The sequence below is a fragment of the Pteropus vampyrus genome, unplaced genomic scaffold, assembly GCF_000151845.1.
Source record: "Pteropus vampyrus isolate Shadow unplaced genomic scaffold, Pvam_2.0 Scaffold1000003397, whole genome shotgun sequence".
Taxonomy (NCBI): Eukaryota; Metazoa; Chordata; class Mammalia; order Chiroptera; family Pteropodidae; genus Pteropus; species Pteropus vampyrus.
Window position 1 is genome coordinate 1 of NW_011917799.1, and position 9,409 is coordinate 9,409.

General features: G+C 44.8%; 1 long non-coding RNA gene across 1 annotated transcript; it reads right to left on the bottom strand.

Moving 5' to 3' along the window:
* Window positions 1-458: 458 nt before the first annotated feature.
* LOC111735567 lies at window positions 459-3,526 on the bottom strand. Its single transcript, XR_002778853.1, has 2 exons — window positions 3,309-3,526; window positions 459-1,453 (listed from the first exon to the last, which is right to left on the bottom strand). It is a non-coding gene; the product is annotated as an uncharacterized LOC111735567 (long non-coding RNA).
* Between the last annotated feature and the right edge of the window lie 5,883 nt (window positions 3,527-9,409).

Here is a 9,409-nt window from a genome sequence, read left to right on the forward strand (position 1 = left end):
GGAATTGTTGATTTGTTGTGATTATAGAGGCAATGCCGGTCCCGGCTCCGGTGGCCCCCAACCCCAAGAGGACTGCCAGAGTGATGGCAGTTACAGGTTCCCTTTTGACACGCGGGGCGCTATGATAAAAGGGAATCAAATCTTCAGGAGGATGTATTGAGACCTTAGGTATTAGCACAATTAGGACACAATATTCATGATTTTCTACCAATAACTGGGGGACAATAGACGGGGTTATTCCAAAAGAGCAAGCAAAATACATTCCTTGGGGAGCAACAAGGAAATGGTGTTGTGTTAGAGGCGTATGGGAGGTATTGCAAATAGGCAACAATTCAGGGGGAAGAAGCAATGAGGTACTATGAATGCAGAGGCCAATTCCTGACAACTGGGCCAATGTGAGCCCGGGAGAGGACTCAGAAAAAGGAGAGTCCACCCAGCGTGTCTGCCGTGAATCATTGGTATAGGTCATGTCTGGCGAGACAGTTGCAATGCCTTCATAAAAAGGGGGAACAGGGGAAAAACACATCCAGCAATCCTCATAGGTCGAGGTGTTAAGGGACTGTGCAGTGGCATTAGCTAGGGCCTTTAGGGCCTCACCTGTGGAAGGCCTAACGGGGGGCAAACGGGCTTGATAGGCAGTGCTCTGGGGAGGGAGAGGAGTATTCTCCCGGAGGGGTGTTTGGGGGCTTTGCGGCCGAGACAGGGCTCTATTTGGGCCTAAAACAATTTTTGGTTCAGTATTAGGTGTGGAGCGAATTAATTTCACCTTGAATGTGAACCCTGGATCCATTCCAATTGCATCAAGTCTCAGGCCCCATTCATGTCCCCTTGTCCATCCCACAAGGAGTGCTCTTTTTCCTTCATCGGTAAAGGAAATAAGAAGGGAGTACACCACCCTTGGGTTCTATGAGTATTTTTGCATTCGGGGGTAGCGGTCACATTAGGCTGGGAATTATGCCAGCCCTTTTTAACTATAATATAATCCCATGTGGAGACAGGGTGCCAGTAGGCGTCGCCAGTGGTTTCACATCCCCAAGAAGCACAATAGAAAGAATCTCTAAATCCACATTGGTGATTAAGGGTCCGGCTTCTGTGCCCGCCTGGGCAAACATAAAGATCAGGGTCTGTAGGTTCGTTTTTCCCTAAGGGCCCCTTAAAGAAGCGTCTCCCGGATTGTGAACCACAGTCCCCATTCCAGCGGGCTGCTACAGAGGGGTTATTGGGTGGCCTGTCAGGCAAGGGGAGAAAAACATCTGGAAGTCCCCAGGCTGGTGATGCTCCGGCAGCTAGGCTGCATAAGTCTGGAGTGAGTGTAGGCCATGGGGTTGTACCTGCCAAGGTTGAGGTAGTATAAGCAATGTCACCCGCTTCATTGACGACAGTCCAAGTAAAGTTGAATATCCTATGAGCGATGCAGGAGGGCAGCAGAAACATGAGCAGAAGGAACATCATTCTGAAATTAACAGGAACTGTAGGGGGAGCTAAGATCTGCCCAGTACGGGGAAGCGAGCATTGCCAGGCAACATGTCCAGGTTGTCCGCAGCGGAAGCAACACCGAGCGGCAACGGGGGTATTTTGGGGAACAGGAGTGTTACTATTAGCATGTTGCATTACAGCCCCGATGGCCAACTTTATTTGATGGGCGGTGGAATCGACATCATTGCACAAGCGAATCATCCCATGAATATCGAGATTTCGGAGGTGCCCCTTTAAAGCCGCTTTACAGGCAGCATTAGCATTTTCATAAGCAAGCTGTTTTACAAGTTTCCCTTCCCCGGCTTCTGGCCCTAGGACGCACTCCGCAGTTTCCTGTAAACGTGCAACGAACTGGGAGAAAGGTTCATGGGGCCCCTGAACTATTTTGCTCAAGGGCGTGGTGACCGAACCTTTTGGAGGAATGGCTCTCCAGGCCCCGATAGCAGCGGCCGCTGTTTGACTAAGGATCCCAGCGGACAAACTGCGTTGTTTATGCTCAGAGGCAAAGTCTCCCCTCCCACATATCTTATCAGCAGTCCAGGTGGCCATGGGAGACCGGGGATTTTTCTGGTTGCGCATTGCCTGAGTTTCCCCCCGTCAAGAAATTCTGCTTTCCAAGTTAAAAACTCTCCCCCACTCAGCACAGATTGGGCCACTCTTGTCCATTCTCCCGGCAACAGAAAGCCATCGCCAGGCAAACTTTCAAGTATGGACAAGGTAAAGGGAGCTGTGAGGCCATAGCTCTTTATAGCACTGTGTAAATCTTTGACAGTTTTAAATTTTATCCGTTTTACAGTAGGCAAAAGGTTCTGATAGTCTCCCTCATTTTCAGAATCGTTATGTGGGTCTTTCCCTTCTTCCTCAGATTGTGCCACATCGTCATAAGCTGGGTCATCAGGTGTGCTGGCTCTAGGGGCCTCTTGGGTGTCAGTAGACGCCTCCTGAGTTGTATCCGGGTCCTGTGAGGGTCTGGTACCGGATCGAGTCATGATGGGGGAAACAAAGGGTTTGGCCCGGGGTCCCTTAGGGGGCTTAGATTGAGGCCCCGAAAAAATAGAATTTTGTAGAGCGGAGACTTCTAATTGTAAATTAGCCAATTCACTCTGTAAAGTAAAGACGCTTTTGAGGCTTTGAATTTGTTGTTGCAGTTGTTTCTTTGTCTCCAAAAAGGGGTCAAGAACCGCCTGAGGGATATGGAGGGGGTTGTAAGGAGGGGGACGCGTGGCAGGCTTCCCTGCAGCAAAAAAGGTATGAGATGAAGGCCAAACAGGCTCATGATATTTGGCGGCCTCGTCCTCCAGAACAGTTGCATCTCCGGGATCAAGGGGTTCAGGGCCGGGTTTTGGTATTATGGGGTATATTTGGGGAAGAGAGTCTCCGAACGGAGGCGAGGGCTCTACGTCCACGACTACAGAAGGACAGGGGGAAGAGGTAGTTCCACCTTTAACGGATGGGGGGCGAGAGAGCTGTTTGAGCGTTTCAGTGGCTACCGATAGCAGCTGTCTCTTATTACTATCAGTTTCGGCCCCTTCAATGATGTCTCGAATGAGTCCCCAATAACTGAAACAACTAACGGGGACAGCATTTGGTCCCTCTTTTTCCAGTAATCTATTTAAATCTTTTCCTACTTTTTGTCAACTCAAGGGATGAATATCTGGGCCGCTAAGAATGAACCACGGACATTTTTCATCAACAAAACAGAAAAAGCTAACCAAATCCTTTTTCTTAACCCTTACTCCTCTCTCCCTTAGAGACCGTTTGATTGCCTTGACAAAAGACTCCTCTCTGGAGATAGATTGGCCCATGTTAAAAATGGGACAGCAATGACTTACCCGCCGTTCCGACGTCTGGGGGTCGCAGCCGCCGGGAAGGCACTCCTAGTTGCGTACGCCTTTTACGTGTTGCGCCGTCCGGTGAAGGTCCGTGCCTCAAGCCCCACGTTGGGCGCCACTTGTCCCGACCTGCAGGACCTAGTTATTGCGTAGAACCCGAGGAGGACCGTACCTTGAAGAAAACATGGGCGGGAGAAAAGAATGGAGGCAAGACAGTGTTCTGAGCAAGCCTCAAAATTTTATTTTCGAGCTGCAATATTTATACATACAGAAAGGGGCAGGGTTGTTGGAGCAAGAGGGTATCTGTTACATACTGATTGGCTCCAGCGGGTGGGGTGCTTTCAGTTGGCTAATCACATGCGATGGGGGTGAGGATAGGGAACTAGGATAAAGGAAGTGGCGGGCGCCTGACAGCCCTGCGGTTAGATTACACAGCACTGTGAAACACCCGTGACCTCCAACACCTTCTGACTTCTTGCAGTGTTCCGATAACAGGAACTGGCAACAGGATAATGCAGGTGTTTACTCAACACGAGGCCTTGTCTAACCACAGGGGCCCCTTGTTCCTGGTCTCAGCAGGAGTCTTATGACTAGTAATGGTCTGTTATTTTAACTTTGGCTCCCAACAAGACTCCGCTTTCAATAGTCACTTTGTTGGGTACAAATTTTCACACAAAGAACCGCTGGGCGGGACTCCGCCCCTGCCCACTCCTCCCTCACCCCCTTCTTCCTGCATGTACACACATATTTTAAACTTTCTTCAATGATTAAATACGATAAAAGAAGTCCTCCAGGACATTTGCATCTCCGGGATCAAGGGGTTCAGGGCCGGGTTTTGGTATTATGGGGTATATTTGGGGAAGAGAGTCTCCGAACGGAGGCGAGGGCTCTACGTCCACGACTACAGAAGGACAGGGGGAAGAGGTAGCTCCACCTTTAACGGATGGGGGGCGAGAGAGCTGTTTGAGCGTTTCAGTGGCTACCGATAGCAGCTGTCTCTTATTACTATCAGTTTCGGCCCCTTCAATGATGTCTCGAATGAGTCCCCAATAACTGAAACAACTAACGGGGACAGCATTTGGTCCCTCTTTTTCCAGTAATCTATTTAAATCTTTTCCTACTTTTTGTCAACTCAAGGGATGAATATCTGGGCCGCTAAGAATGAACCACGGACATTTTTCATCAACAAAACAGAAAAAGCTAACCAAATCCTTTTTCTTAACCCTTACTCCTCTCTCCCTTAGAGACTGTTTGATCTCCTTGACAAAAGACTCCTCTCTGGAGATAGATTGGCCCATGTTAAAAATGGGACAGCAATGACTTACCCGCCGTTCCGACGTCTGGGGGTCGCAGCCGCCGGGAAGGCACTCCTAGTTGCGTACGCCTTTTACGTGTTGCGCTGTCTGGTGAAGGTCCGTGCCTCGAGCCCCACGTTGGGCGCCACTTGTCCCGACCTGCAGGACCTAGTTATTGCGTAGAACCCGAGGAGGACCGTACCTTGAAGAAAACATGGGCGGGAGAAAAGAATGGAGGCAAGACAGCGTTCTGAGCAAGCCTCAAAATTTTATTTTCGAGCGGTTATATTTATACACTCAAGTGGAGAGGGCAGGGGCGGGACTGATCAGGGAAGAGAGTATTCGTTACAAGCTCATTGGCGTCCACCAGATGAGGTGACTTCTACTTGGCTAGTCAGAAACAGATGGGCTGTGCCAGCAGTTGCAGGCTCCCGCTCTGCAGGTGGCGGAATGGGAACAAGGACACGGGAAATGACGGGTGCTTCACAGTGCCGTGGCTATCCAAAGGTTACAGTGGCTATCCAAAGGTTACAGCTATCAGAGTTTGTTCTTGATAACAGGATGTGGTTATTATCTTCGGGTGCAGGCTTAAGGCTCCCGACATCCCACATCTGTGGAAGAGGAACAGGAAAAACAAGTCTTTAAGTGGCTACCCTACACAAAATAAAATTCCCTCTGGCTAAAACCAGCAGGCCTTTCACGCTGCATATTCTTTTACCTTTAACACTACATACTCTTTCTTTGCCCCTTCCTCACTGTGTGCCCATATTAAAGGAAATGGTTAAAACAAAGTCTTTAAATCGTAACTCACAGGAACTAAAGAATAATATGTAAACTAAATTCCCTGAACACTCAGGGCCCCTCTCACTCTGCTTTTGAGAGGAGACCACTCTGTCCGTGGAGTGTTACTGTTACCAGAGAGTGCCGTCCTCTCCCGGCACGTTGTCCATGTTCTTGATGTCTCGAACAAAGAATTGAGCAAGACACCGAAATACAGTAGAAAAGAAAAGTTTTATTAGAAAAGAAAGTACACTTCCAGAAGTGGAAGCGGGCCTGAGCAAGAGAAACATGGCTCAAAAGGCCTGGTAACCAGCCTTCGGGGTTTTTATCCCTCTTTGCTGTGGGTGGTTACTTTTCTTAGAGGAGTGGGCTTCTTTGATTAACAACTAAGATTGACAGGACTGAGTGATTCATCATTTTGCTTTCTGCACATGTTTGTTCCCAGAATTCAGTCTGTTATGATGATATTAATGAACTTCCTAGCATTTGCATCATATTATAATGATGGTATAATGAGACTCAGGTGAATCGAAGGTCGTTGGGGGGTCTTCATTGCCCAGGTGCTGCAGGTGCGAGTGACTGCCTACTGGTTTCTTTTGTGTGAGTTAAAAAAAATGCCTTCTGGTTTGCTTAATTGTAGGCAGATCCCTTCTAAGATAGGATGACCTCAGTGTCTTTGCAGGCAGACCCGAAACCCCCTAACTAACTTTCCTGCCTAACTAACTCTTTTTTAAGAGCCATGAACCCCCTTATTATTAGTGTGGATGTTGAGGGACAGGAGGTCTCTTCTGTTTGTATCTGCTTCCTGCTGAGAATGGCCGTAATCCCTGCCTACAGGGGTTTCATGGAGCTCTTTCCCTTTCTGCCTCAGTCAGGGTGGGGTCTTGGGTTTCCTGCTGAAGTGCCACCTCAGTCCCTAGACAAGGAAAAGAAAATACAAACTCGTTATTTAAATCATATATCTATTAATTTCTATTATTGATTTGCCTATTAAGTGAGTAAAGGGAAACAGGCTTGGTTAATATGTTTCTTAAAGAGTAAAAAGCAAGACCTTTGGCTTAAAGTCCCCTCCCCTCTAGACTCTAAGGGCCCTGCCTGGCTTAACACCGTTTCTGCTTAACAATGGGCTGATGACCCTTATCAATAGCCAGAGGATCTGAGTCGCCAGGGCAATTATCAAGATTTGAGGGAGAGAGCCTTTTTCCAAAGAAAGGAGGGAAGAAAACTTAACTAGGTTTACTAAAAGGGTTAACTCTGCAAGAGATGTCCCATTTCATTTCCTGCTAAAAGATTAAGAATTTTACAAGTGATGTCCTGTCTTATTACCCTTTTTACAATAAACTTTCCTTTTGGCTCTAAGTGTGGCATGTATGTTGAATTCTTTCTTTACTCCCTGCCAAAGGACCCTCTTCTTCTCTTGTGCAGGGCTTGGTCTCCCCGCTACTCGGGGGAATTTGTCCTGTCCTGCATTGAGAACATTGATATGAAAACATAAAGGAAGTTGTGTGGAGGCAGGGCGGGGGCCTTCTATAACAGGACAGACTTTCTCTCTAAAGGGCCAGATAGTAAACACCTTAGACTTTGCAAACCACACAGTCTGTCACAACTACTCATCTCTGCCTTTGTAGCAGGGAAGCAGCCGCAGTTTTATTGGTGCATCCAATAAAATTTTATTTATGGATGCTGAAATTTGAATTTCATTTCATGTGTCATGAAATATTCTCCATTTGGTCTTTTTTCTTCGATTATTTAAAAATATAAAACCCATTCTTAATAGATTGTTTAAAAAAAAAAAAAAGACAATGGGCTGATTTGGCCTGTGGGCATTGTTTGCCACTGCCTGGTCTATAAGGCTAAAAGTCAAAAACTGAGGGGAACCAGTGAGAATCATAATGGACACAGGTTCTTTAGTTTGTTAGTTTAATAAGAAAGCCTGTGATACCCTTAATGAGCTCTACAAAATTATTTATCGAAAGAGCCCTATCTCATGGGTCATTAGGTCCTAACTGCTATAACTTCAGGAATATGGATCTGAATGCCAGAAAGTGGACCAAAAGGACTATATGGGTACCCAAACTCCTGTAGTTCTTTGTTTTTCTTCCCAAATTAACCAGGAACGTATGAGGAACTGGCAGATAATAGCTTTCTTTTCTCTAAATGGCCTTATCCAACTTATTGTGGGCTCAAGAAAGACAGTATTTCTGGGTATTCTAGTACCCCAAATACTGGGGAATTGTTCTTAATCTGATCGTGCTTTATTGGTTACTTGTGAGTTTGGATTTGATAACCTGAGCTGAATTTTTAAACATGGATTTTACTAGGAAAATGCCAAAATTTCATTAACAAGCTTCTTTTGTGTATGATTTTCATGCTCATAGTGATCATCTGGATAATGTTGAGCAGGTGTTTATCCATACATCCATCGTTATGCTCATGACTGCCTGCTAGGCTTTTAAAAAATAGATGTTTGTTTTAGAATAATTTTATAGTTACAGAAAAGTCACAAAGATAATAGAGAGACTTCCTATGTGATCCTTGCCCAGTTCCTCACAATGTTAACCTTTACATTACTGTGGTCCAGCTGCCAAAATAAGAAACCAACATTGGTACATTAATATTAACCAAACTCTGGACTTCTTTCAGATTTCACCTGTGCTAGATTTTTGGTAATAAAGTCAGAGTAAGTTGTTGCAATTGATTATCATTGTATAATAAAGTAGGCATAAAAGATTAAGTTATATTAAAAATAGGTTATAATCACAGAATTCTTTCTTCTTTTCTTAATTATTTTAGTAAATTAATAAGAAAGAAGCCCCATCAAGATTACTTTCTTATTAAAATATTCTGATTGGGATCCTTTAACTAGACATTTGAGAGTAATATGGAATGGAAAATTACAAGGGCAGTTGTTTTATTTTTAAAAGCCACTGAAAACCAAAACCAATGCATCTGTGACTTCTGAATAACACCAGTTGTTTTATTTCTGTTAAATCTGTAGCTGCTACAGTTTTTCCATATTTGGAAATAAAACTAAAAAGGAATCTATCTTGTTTTAAGCTAATTTCTTTGCTTAAACTTCTCTTTTTCATTAATAAAAACATGTTGCTTATTAATGCTCATCTTATACTCCAATTTATTTTCTGCATTTTGTTGAATCAAATATCCAATTTTCTTACTCCATTAAAAAAAAAAACAACTTACTAAAAGACTCAGCTTGCCTCTTTCCTTGTTCCCTATCTGATGTATCAATGTTATATATTGGTTCTTTTTCTCTCTAGTTGCAAGGTCCACTTCACCTCAGTTTAGGCTTTATTCTTAGAATGGGTGAGTGTTGTTTATTCAATAGCAAAGAACTCTTAAAGAGAACATTCACCACTTATCATTCAGGTAATACAGGGAGCTGAACAAGCTTTTCTTATTCAGTGATCACTGTGTTAGATGTAGTCCTTTCAAGCAAAACAGATTGATTTGCTCTGTGAAGCATTAAGGCCAGAAACCCATGTGCGCTGTATGTATTTGACCTGATGATGGGTTTTGTATTAGTCAACTTTAAATTATCTGTGTGGATGGGGGACACAGGACGTTATCATGGATACATGACATCCCACAACTTTCTAATCGAGAAAATGATGCTGGCAATTTGGATATGCCGAAGAGAAGCCATAAAGTGCTTCCTTTAAGTGAAGAGGTATATATGCATGTATGGGGGAAAACGAAGTGTATATAGGGTTCTGTACTATCTGAGGTTTCAGGCATCTACTGAGGGTGTGGCGCTTAGAATATATCTCTTGTGGATAAGGGGAGCCATTGTACTTTCTATAGACTGTGTCCCTCCAAAATTTATATATTGAGACCTAACTCCCAATATGATGGTATTTAGAGATGGAGCCTTTGGGAGGTGATGAGGTCATGAGGGTGGAGCCCTTATAAATGGGATTAGTGCCCTTAAAAAAGAGACTCCAGGGAGCTCCTTCACTCTTCTGCCATGGAAGGACACACATGAACCAGGGAGTAGCTTCTCATCTG